Genomic DNA, 11,261 nt, shown 5'->3' on the forward strand with positions numbered 1-11,261 from the left:
TAACCACATGATACTAACTTCATAGATTTGTTAGAGCTACTCTTCCAACTTAATTCCTCATCAACCAAGAACCTCTTCATGCTATTCACCTACATAAGAAATCATTCCTCCACAAGAATGATCCCTGAGAACCATGTCAGATAGTGACATAGATACATACATATATATAAACATTAGCATAAAAAATCACAATTTCTGATGACCCTGTCAGAAAATAACATACATGCATACATGTATACATATGTAGACATCAACACAATCATGATCACAACATAACTACCAGATATCATAAGGTCAAGGTTAAGAGAAATCCCTTTATCCATGCACAATGTGCATAACATTGAGAACAACAGTTCCCATCGTATCCAAGGCATCATATGCCTCACATCCATTTAATTTACCTTTCCTGGCTACTTTTCTCATGACTTTCCTACCACCATCAATTCACATCGATGGACCTAACCAATCCAACTAGCTGTCATACTCTTGCCTTCAACTACTCTTATAAATGCACTGAGTTTCATCTAGGCCTTACATCACCTGTTTGGTTTCATTCAACACTTCTTGAGCTCCAATAACTCCCTCTTTACCAACCAAATCCCAAGACCCTAAAAACATAAAGGCAAGAACAAGAAACAAACAAGAAGAAAACCATGAAACACCAATAGCAACACAACACCACAAACAAAGTGGAAAATCCTTGCACCAGTTGAAATCAAAACCCTTAAATTAAGCTCAAACAAATGACAAAATACTAAAGTGTTGGGTAGCGGATCCCCCATAGCGGGTTTTTGGGGCTTGTAGCCCAAGTTTTGGTCAATGTAATGTAAAGACCCCGCAAAATGCCGGCGCAGAGCGCGAGAGTCTAGGGTTGTCCACCCTAAAATATGGTAATTTAATATAGAATGTGTCAACCTACCCATGGTTCGCGGACCATGGGAATGTATAAATAGAGTGAGGCTCTAAGTGTCGAAGGTAGTTTTTAGTCTTGATCTTAAGTATTATGGGTCTTTTAATAAGGATTCCGTTCTGAGTTTATAAGTCCGAGTCTTGGGTTGTATTAGTAAGGAGAGGCTTTGCAGATATGTGGGCAGAGGCCTGGTAGAGTCCGTAGCTGTGTGCGCAGACCCCTGCAGCTGAGTGTGTAGGGAGGAGTTTCCTTACATCCAATATTCGACTGTGTCTCTAATTTTGGCTTTCTAAATTCCATGTTTAGTGTAGCTTGGATATCCGTGATCCCTACATTTTGGTTTTCACTGGAATGCTTAATGTACCACGTCAATGCATGATCCTACAAAGTGCTGACCAGCGTTTCTTTCTTTATATTGTCATCTGTGACTCCCTGTGCTTCCCATACAGCCTTTACGATGAACCAAAACTGGTTCGGGTCTTTTTTCTCTACTCCTTTGAACACCAGAAATTTTATCGCGCTCATCATATTGAACTGTGGTGGTGGCGGAGGTGGTGTGGGTGAAGACGAGGGTGAACATGGTGAAACTAGTGGTGGTGTAGGTGGGGGTGGTGTGCGTGAAATTCGCTACTTTATCAGACTGATTGCGCTTCTTGGTGAGACTTTCTCGAGCTCTTCCTCGCTTTCTGGTGGAGGTGAAATCAAGGGCTAGACTTTAGTTCTATGCTACCTTTGTTTCTATAGATCCTCCCACTTCGTGTAGCCCCAAACATCAATTTATTCGAATAACCCACTTTTCACATAGTAGCATCTTAATCCAAGTGTTCAAAGATTTAACGTACTTACCTCGTGGTCCATTAAGGAAGTGTCATTCTGCCTCACTATAGCTGACTAAAGTATCAACTGTGAACTCAGTGATAAACCCTCCTATAATTCAATCGAGCCAATGGTCCAGAATGCATGCGATCTTATCTTCTGATGATTCCAGTCTACACACCAATTTTGGAGTCCACACAATAAGTTTTTGGAGCCTACACCTTCCTTGACTATATGCTAGCTTCGCGATCCACTCATGCAACTCAGTGGGGAAGGATGCAAAGAAAATTTCATGGATTTCTATATATAAGTAACAATATAACCACTCTTCCTTTGATAACCGCGAATTCCTATTTCCCTGTGCCGCAAAATCATGGATCTTTCTGTCCAACCACTCTTCAATTCCTTTCTTTATTGGATTCCAGTGATACAACATCAGACATCTCTTATGCAAATCCTGGTCCTGGCAACGGAACCATTTGTTGGCTTATTGGGGCCTGACCCAGGTTCAGAGTTAAGTTAGCTAAACAAATCCCAGTACTACTGGCCCTTTTAGAAACAGTGTGCGGAGCGCGGACTGAGGTCTCACCCAAAGTAGTATGGGAGGGTGATATAACTAGTTTTCCACACCCTGGAGATGTCTGATGAGTTCAACTAGTCCACGGTTTGACCCTGCGCGCAGCTCGCTTCAAACACTTTCTCAGACCTCGCGGCCCGATATACTGTCTTCGCGCAGCCCTACTCGGGGCCGGAACACTGCGCTTCTGCATTATTACCCAAGACCTGACTGGTATTCCAATGTTAGTTGATTATTTTAGCCTACTTGCATGTTTTAAGTTATACTTAACAACATAAGCCATTCATACAGGTGCACATGGTAAATAAACAGTATATTTGCAAATTATATCAAACATGCATTAACCCAAGAACAGATACACAAAATGATAACAAACTTCCCTTTATTACTTCCTTTCTCAGTTACAAACTCGACTCCGCCCTGCGCACTCAGCTGCAAGGGTCTGTGCACTCAGTTTTGGACTACTAGGCCTTTGCGCACTCAGCTGCAGAGCCTTCTCCTACTCTACAACCCAAAGACACACTTCACTTAGTTACTTAGATTCTCTTCCTATCTCTCTCCTTCTTCTCTTTTACACTTAGAGCCTCACTCTATTTATACAATCCCATGGTTCGCAGACTATGGTTAGGTCTATTCAGCCGACATTACATTACAAAACTAGGGCGGACAACCTTGTGACTCTATAATACATTTTGCGCTCCGCGCCAGCAATTCACAGAGCTTTACAACAAGATTAGGTCAAAACTTGGGCTTTGAGCACCAAAACATGCCTTTGGGGGGATTCCATGCCCAAAAACAACAAGGGAATTGAGAGGCTCACACCTCCACCCTTAAAGCAATACTGATTCACCGCCTTCCAAGGAAGTCCAGAATCCACTACCAAAGTCAAATTTGCATCTAATGTCTAGTGCTACGATCCCATGCTACATGTTCCCCTCAGTGAACGACTGTCAGCTCATTTTTTCAAGGCACACTCCCAATGTGCATATGATTCCATCTGGAAATGCTAATGACAAAAAACATCCATTCCCCAACCTTCCCTTCTCTACTACATAGTCCCTCGGGTAATCTAGTCACCCACTTTTATGCAATCACTCACCTTTCAAGTTCCCCGACATCCCCTATCCCGGGCGATCCACCCTTGCAAAGGGTTCCTCGCATCGAAAGATACAAAAACTAAGGCATATCCCTACCTAAACACCATCATACTGATTATATCATGCTCATAGAAATAAATGGACACTATTGGGTACCAGTGTCCCAAAATTTCCCTACTTTTGAATGCTCCACCAACACACTGTTGCATGTTCCAATTCCTTGTGTTGCTACTGCTAATCCTTACAATCAGTTTCAACCACCTAAACTGAGCATTTTTTATGCTTTCATGTATCAAGCACATACATTCCATTAGACTCAAAATGAATTAAAATAAATTCAAATCATACCTCATTGGTATCTCGTTAACAAGGTACACTTGCAATTGTTTTTACTTCTTGTCACAACAAGACAAACTAAATCTTTGATCAAATCATTCTGTATAAACATATCACATCTAGTTAGCTCAAAACACAACCATCATAGATCAAAATCATGAATCATATGCAATCATCATAAACTAGAATCATAGATCACATGTAACCATCATAAATAAGAATCATAGATCACATGCATAATAAAATTGAAATAAAATACTGATACTGATCCTTTAATCGGTCCTTTTCTTCTACCTTTATCCAAAAGAATATATGACTTAAGACCAAGACTCCCTTTTTACACTTAGAGCCTCGTTCTATTTATACAATCCCATGTTCTGTGGACCATGGGTAGCCTGACACGTACTATATTAAATTACATTATTTTAGGGAGGACAACCCTAGACTCTCGTGCTCCGTGCCCACATTTTGCGGGGTCTCTACATTACATTGACCAAAACCTCAGGCTTCAAGCCCCAAAAAAATTCTATGGGGGGATCCGCTGCCCAACACACACCTAGTCATTTGCCACACCCGACAAACACCCAATACCTTCTCTTCAACTACGTACACATACACAATGTACATCAAAACACATACATCCACACACAATGTATGACACCACACAATGCATACACCTAGACCTGATATACATCACGACACATTCACCTACATCCAGTGTACAACACAACACAATACATACTCCTACATCTGGTGTACAACATGATACACATAGGAACACATAGTACAACAAAACTAATACACATGTCACGATGCCACGAGTACACAATGCACATATGTAGTATCACATGTACACAACACAACATGTACAACATGCACACAATACCACATGTACAACATGTACACAGTACCACCTACACACAACACCACCTGCATAACGTGTACATGACATCACACGTACACGGAACCACCTGCACAACATGTACACAATGCCAGATGTACACCGCACCACTTGTACAACGTGTACACAACACCACATGCATGACATGTACACAACACCACATACACGACATGTACACAACACCACCTGCACATAGCACCACATGTACAATATGTACACAAGACCACATGCACACAACACTACATGTACGATAATGCGCACAACACCACATGTACATCATGCACACAACACCATATGTACATAGCATGAATATACAACCTGTACGTAGCACCATATGTACACAACACCACATATCCAACATGCAAACAACACCACATGCACACAATACTTCAAATCCAACATGCATAGAGTACAATATGTACACAACTCCACATATCCAAGATGTACATAACACCATCTATAACAAACACTGTATATGAAATATACATACCACACAACACAGAACACCATAGGTAAATCATTGAATATACAATAGGCACAACATATACACAACAATAACACTGCACATCCAAAACCACACTGTCCTTACCAAAAGACCTTGCTTCTAGTGTCTTATCCATGCTTGTCCCAGCATAGCACAAAGCACACTACTTTCGCTCAACCGATGTATCCCTCATCATAGCATATCCATAACATAGACATAGTATAATCACATAATATCAATTCATAACCACATGATACTAACTTCATAGATTTGTTAGAGCTACTCTTCCAACTTAATTCCTCATCAACCAAGAACCTCTTCATGCTATTCACCTACATAAGAAATCATTCCTCCACAAGAATGATCCCTGAGAACCATGTCAGATATTGACATAGATACATACATATATATAAACATTAGCATAAAAAATCACAATTTCTGATGACCCTATCAGAAAATAACATACATGCATACATGTATACATATGTAGACATCAACACAATCATGATCACAACATAACTACCAGATATCATAAGGTCAAGGTTAAGAGAAATCCCTTTATCCATGCACAACGTGCATAACATTGAGAACAACAGTTCCCATCGTATCCAAGGCATCGTATGCCTCACATCCATTTAATTTACCTTTCCTGGCTACTTTTCTCATGACTTTCCTACCACCATCAATTCACATCGATGGACCTAACCAATCCAACTAGCTGTCATACTCTTGCCTTCAACTACTCTTATAAATGCACTGAGTTTCATCTAGGCCTTACATCACCTGTTTGGTTTCATTCAACACTTCTTGAGCTCCAATAACTCCCTCTTTACCAACCAAATCCCAAGACCCTAAAAACATAAAGGCAAGAACAAGAAACAAACAAGAAGAAAACCATGAAACACCAATAGCAACACAACACCACAAACAAAGTGGAAAATCCTTGCACCAGTTGAAATCAAAACCCTTAAATTAAGCTCAAACAAATGACAAAATACTAAAGTGTTGGGTAGCGGATCCCCCATAGCGGGTTTTTGGGGCTTGTAGCCCAAGTTTTGGTCAATGTAATGTAAAGACCCCGCAAAATGCCGGCGCAGAGCGCGAGAGTCTAGGGTTGTCCACCCTAAAATATGGTAATTTAATATAGAATGTGTCAACCTACCCATGGTTCGCGGACCATGGGAATGTATAAATAGAGTGAGGCTCTAAGTGTCGAAGGTAGTTTTTAGTCTTGATCTTAAGTATTATGGGTCTTTTAATAAGGATTCCGTTCTGAGTCTATAAGTCTGAGTCTTGGGTTGTATTAGTAAGGAGAGGCTTTGCAGCTATGTGGGCAGAGGCCTGGTAGAGTCCGCAGCTGTGTGCGCAGACCCCTGTAGCTGAGTGTGTAGGGAGGAGTTGGGATTGTACTGGAACAAAAGATTAACAAAAGATAAGTTGATTCTAGAATATTGTGCATCTGCTCGTAGATCTGTGTGCTTATGCTTCTGTTATATCTCTGCATCTCTTTACAGTTTATGATTGCATGCACTGGTTATAAATGCTAAATGATTGATGAGAATATTGGGCCCACATAATTAAGTTAATATCTATACTAATAACATTGCAAGGATAAAGGATCTAGACAATGCCTCTTCGCGCTCTTGACAGAGTTTCACGAAGGCCAGACGGTTGCACGGAGTGATGCAAGCACGCAGGATCGGTTCGCGAAGTTCCCAGACCTCATCAAGACATCCCTAGGGTGCAGAAACCTGGTTCCAATACCCTCCCATACTACCTCGGTTGAGACCTCAGTCCACGCTCCACGGACTATTGCCAAAAGGGCTGGTAGTTTCGGGATTTATTCAGCTAAATCACTTCTGAACCTAGGTCAGGCCCCAACAAGCCAACAAATGGTTCTATTTTCGGGACCGGGATCTACCTAAGGGATGTCTGATGTCGGAACACTGGAACCTCACAAAGAAGGAAATTGAAGAGTGGTCGGATCAGAAGCTTCACGAGTTCGTGACATAGGAAAACATAACTCCACATATATCCGAGAAAAGGTGGCTGGATCACTACGTATATACAGAAATCCACGAGATCTTCTTCATGTACTTCTCTTTAGAGCTGTATGATTGGATCACGAGGTTAGCCGACAGCTAGGGAAGGTATAAACTCGATTAACTGATAGTGTGGACTCTGGAGTTAGTGCGCAGACTAGAGGCATCAGAAGATAAGATCGCACGGGCTGTGGACCATTGGCTCAATAGGATAATAGGGGGATTTATCACTAAGTTCACGATAGACACAACCGTGAGCTATAGCGAAGCGAAATGACATTTTCTCAAGGGACCACGAGGTAGGTACATTAAATCCCTGAATACCTGGATTAAGATGCTGTTATGTGAAAAGTGGGTTATGTGAATACATTAATTTTTGGAATGACGCAGAGCGGAAAGATCTACAAATGTATCAAAGGATTTGGAAACAGTCCCTTAATTTCACTGTCGTGAGAGAGCGAGGAAGAGTGAGCTTGGGTTTCTCCGAGAAGTGCGGTCAGCTTGATAAGGCAGCACATTCTACAGTTATCACCTCCACTTACGCCATCACCCGCTTCACCTACTTCACCTCCATCTTCACCCACCCCACCTCCACCACCCCCATGGTTCAGCATGGCGAGCACGATCAAGCTACCCATATTCAGAGGAGTAGGGAATGAGGATCCAGACCAGTTCTGGTTCGTGGTAAGAGCAGTGTGGGAAGCACAAGGGGTCACAGATGACAACATTAAGAAGGCCACATTGGTAAGCGCGCTGCAGGATCACGCGCTGACATGGTATATCAAGCACTCGAATGATCACCCAAATGCAGGAATAGTGAAGATCAAGAATGCGTTGAACAGAGAATTTAGCCAGCTGAAATCAAAGACACATTCAATCATCGGATTTAAAGAGATCACGATGCTTCTAGGTGAGACCCCCTGAGATTTGGATCAGAGACTAAAGAGTATGATCCGCAAGGCTAATATGATGCTAAAAGATGCATAGCACCGCACGTGGTTTGTGGCGTCTTTGACACCACACCTAAGGACGACGTTGTCACAATAGACACTTTCAACCCAGGCCGAAGCATTGGAAATGGAAATGAGGTTGCATGAAACACCAATACAGTATCCGGGGTTGGGAGTCCAACAAATCCACATGCAACTATAGAATCTATGCTTGGAGGTGCAGAGTTTGAAGCAGGAGAGGGCGCCATGGCCAGAGACGCGTGAAGAAGTGTGGTGCATAAAATGCAAAGGCCAGGGCCATGACAAATACCAGTGTCTAGTATTCGTGAACTACTTGGCAGGAGGGGAACCAATTCCATTGAGACCAGAGGCATAGGTAGGGCCAAGTGCGGAACCCATGCTATGGTGTGTGATCTATCTTACAGGAGGGAAGCACACGATAGATAACTGTCACTTGTTGCAGAAGTATACACAGACTCCCCAACAGCTATTTTGTATTTTTTGTAGATCAGTGGGCCACGATGAGCATACTTGTCAGAGCTATGAGTTAATGATGGATCGAACCCCAACCTATTGAATGCAAACAGAAATGCGAGCCCTCAACCTAGTGGCAGGAATGGCGCATAGTGGATTTCAAGGGTGAGGTCGAGGACGAGGGGGAATGGGGCCAGGAAGGGGCTGCGGATAGTTAATCTGTTACAATTGTGGAGGACTAGGGAACTACTCCCACGATTGTACCAACTCAACAAGACTATCTTGTTCATACTGTGCTCAATTCGATCATGAAGCAATAGATTGTCCTACATTGATTGCACAGATGTGCGAGAAAGGGGTACTTCAGCCTACTCCGACACAGAATATTCAAATGATGAGGTCTAAACCACGCAAAGAAGACCTAAATGTGAATATGGTGCTTCGAAGTGGTGCAACCATAGGGGAAGATAAGGGGAAGCAGCCCAAGGAAAATACATGGGTTTGCAAGGCTCCTACAAAGGAACCTGAGTTTGACTTGGAACACGCAAAGGAGACGTTTATGGAAGCTAAGAAGAGCTTCGTGGAGGCCTCTACTTCAGGTAGTAAGGATTAACCAGAGACAGGGATGGATCCTTCTATGCTTATTACTTTTTTAGAGACATGCATGAAATTTCTACGCAATAATAAGGCAATTAAAGGACTACAGGAGCTAATAACCAGGTGTGCAAGGTCAAGTGAACTGTGCGTAGTTCAAAAACTAGGAAAGCATACATTGCACACCGGGAGGGAAATCAGACTAACGACGTAGATTGGTGAATATGAAATGGATTAGGTAATCCTAGACCTAGGTTCAGACACGAATGTGTTACCAAAGCAGACATGGGAATGCATGGGCAAGCCCACATTATAGTGGTCCCCTATTCAATTACGGATGGCGAACCAATAGAAGGTCTTGCCCATGGGGAGGTTGCAAGGGGTAACAGTGGATATCGAAGATGCGAGCACGCAAACGGACTTCGAGGTAATAGAGATTGCGGATGACAGCAACCCTTACCCCGCATTGCTAGGAATAGACTCAGCCACTGATATGAATGGAGTCATCAACCTGAAGAAGTGGAAGATGATATTCGAGAAAAGATCCCTTCACGTAGTAGTTCCACTAGATCCAGCCGAAGGTGCACATTACACTGAACCTGTGCACGACGATGATAGCGACGATGAGCTAGATTGCATTTACCAGATAATGATGCAAGACCAGGATTGGGTGAACCCAACTACTAATGGGAGAATCTCATGGGAGCGCGATAGTTCCTATACTTTGGATTCAGATGAAGAAATAGAACGCTGGTAGAATTGGTTGCATGAAGTAACAATGCTGAATTGCAACATGATGATTAGATCACTGTGGTGCATGACGATCGAAGCAAGGGAACTGCCAACATATCATGGGGTAACAGGAGTGGATTAATCCTTAGACAAATTTGAAAGTGCAGTAACGGAAAAATAGCAGTACAGTCCACTGGAATGGGCGTTGCATGTGACACTCGCACAATGGTGGAATACACACCAGAAGAATATTGGAAACTGGCGCGAATGTAGTAGACAGATGCGCTTACGATTTTTAAGTCCCCAACAATGAACGTGATCCAGGCAGCTAGGATGAAGCAGTTTGCACGCCCACTTGTGTCGATGGGTGCTTCACCTTCCAGAATAAGGATTGAAAATTAGAATTTGATGTGGCAACAGGGAAGGTGACACACTCCACAAATATTCCACAACAGAGCATTCAAAAAGCTATGCAGAGTCATGAACAAAGTTCACCAGGCGAGACGAACTGACTAGGACTTGCACATACCAGTGGTTTGATGGGCCTGTAGGACCATAAGCAAAAATCGAAGCACGGAAATGACCCCAACACTGACAAGAAGAGATGAAACCAGGAGAGAAGAGAAGAATCCCTAGATCACAGCTCTCGTAGTTGGGATAGGACACGAGGACCTAGGAAAATGAATTAGGCAGTTACGATAAACCATTCAGCGAGGGAGCATGAAACTTCATGAACTCGATGAATATTTGGCACGGCTGAGGAAGAAAAGTGTGACATTGGACGAAGAAATCAGTGAACTGGAAACCGAAGTCACGGAAGCGGGCCGCGAGAAACTAAGAATGAATGGACCAAGTCTAGCCATCCCTACTACTGCATTAGGAGTTTTGACCCTGCTACCATGGTTGCGACCACACCTTACTCAACAGGGAAGTGTACCATACAAAGAAGAACACGACACACTAATGAATGCAAGGGTATTTGAATGGTGCCCATGGCCCAGGCTAGCAGGAAAATTGAAGCCTCGCACCGAGGGTGTGACCACCTGAATATCTGTAGGAAGCACAGTCTCAGCACTCCAAGCAGTTGAAAGAGGGCACAGGACTATAAACGAGTCTGTAGGAGAGTTGCGTGGGAAGGAGGTTACGTGCAGGGACAGTATGTCATAAGGGTTGTGGTCACGCATAAGGGGTTGCGCTGCTGCGCGGGTAGGCTGGCAGGTAACCATTGATGTCACTGTTCATGACAAGAAGTCCAATTTAAGGTAGAAAGGAGTGGGTAGTGGGCCACTAAAACAGGAATTAAGAGCTAGATTTGAGACGATCAACTCCTAAGAAGGTATTAATGACT

Source organism: Pinus tabuliformis, chromosome 1_1, assembly GCF_031772625.1.
Source record: "Pinus tabuliformis cultivar Carrire ecotype Pingquan chromosome 1_1, CPIR1, whole genome shotgun sequence".
In the NCBI taxonomy this organism is placed as follows: Eukaryota; Viridiplantae; Streptophyta; class Pinopsida; order Pinales; family Pinaceae; genus Pinus; species Pinus tabuliformis.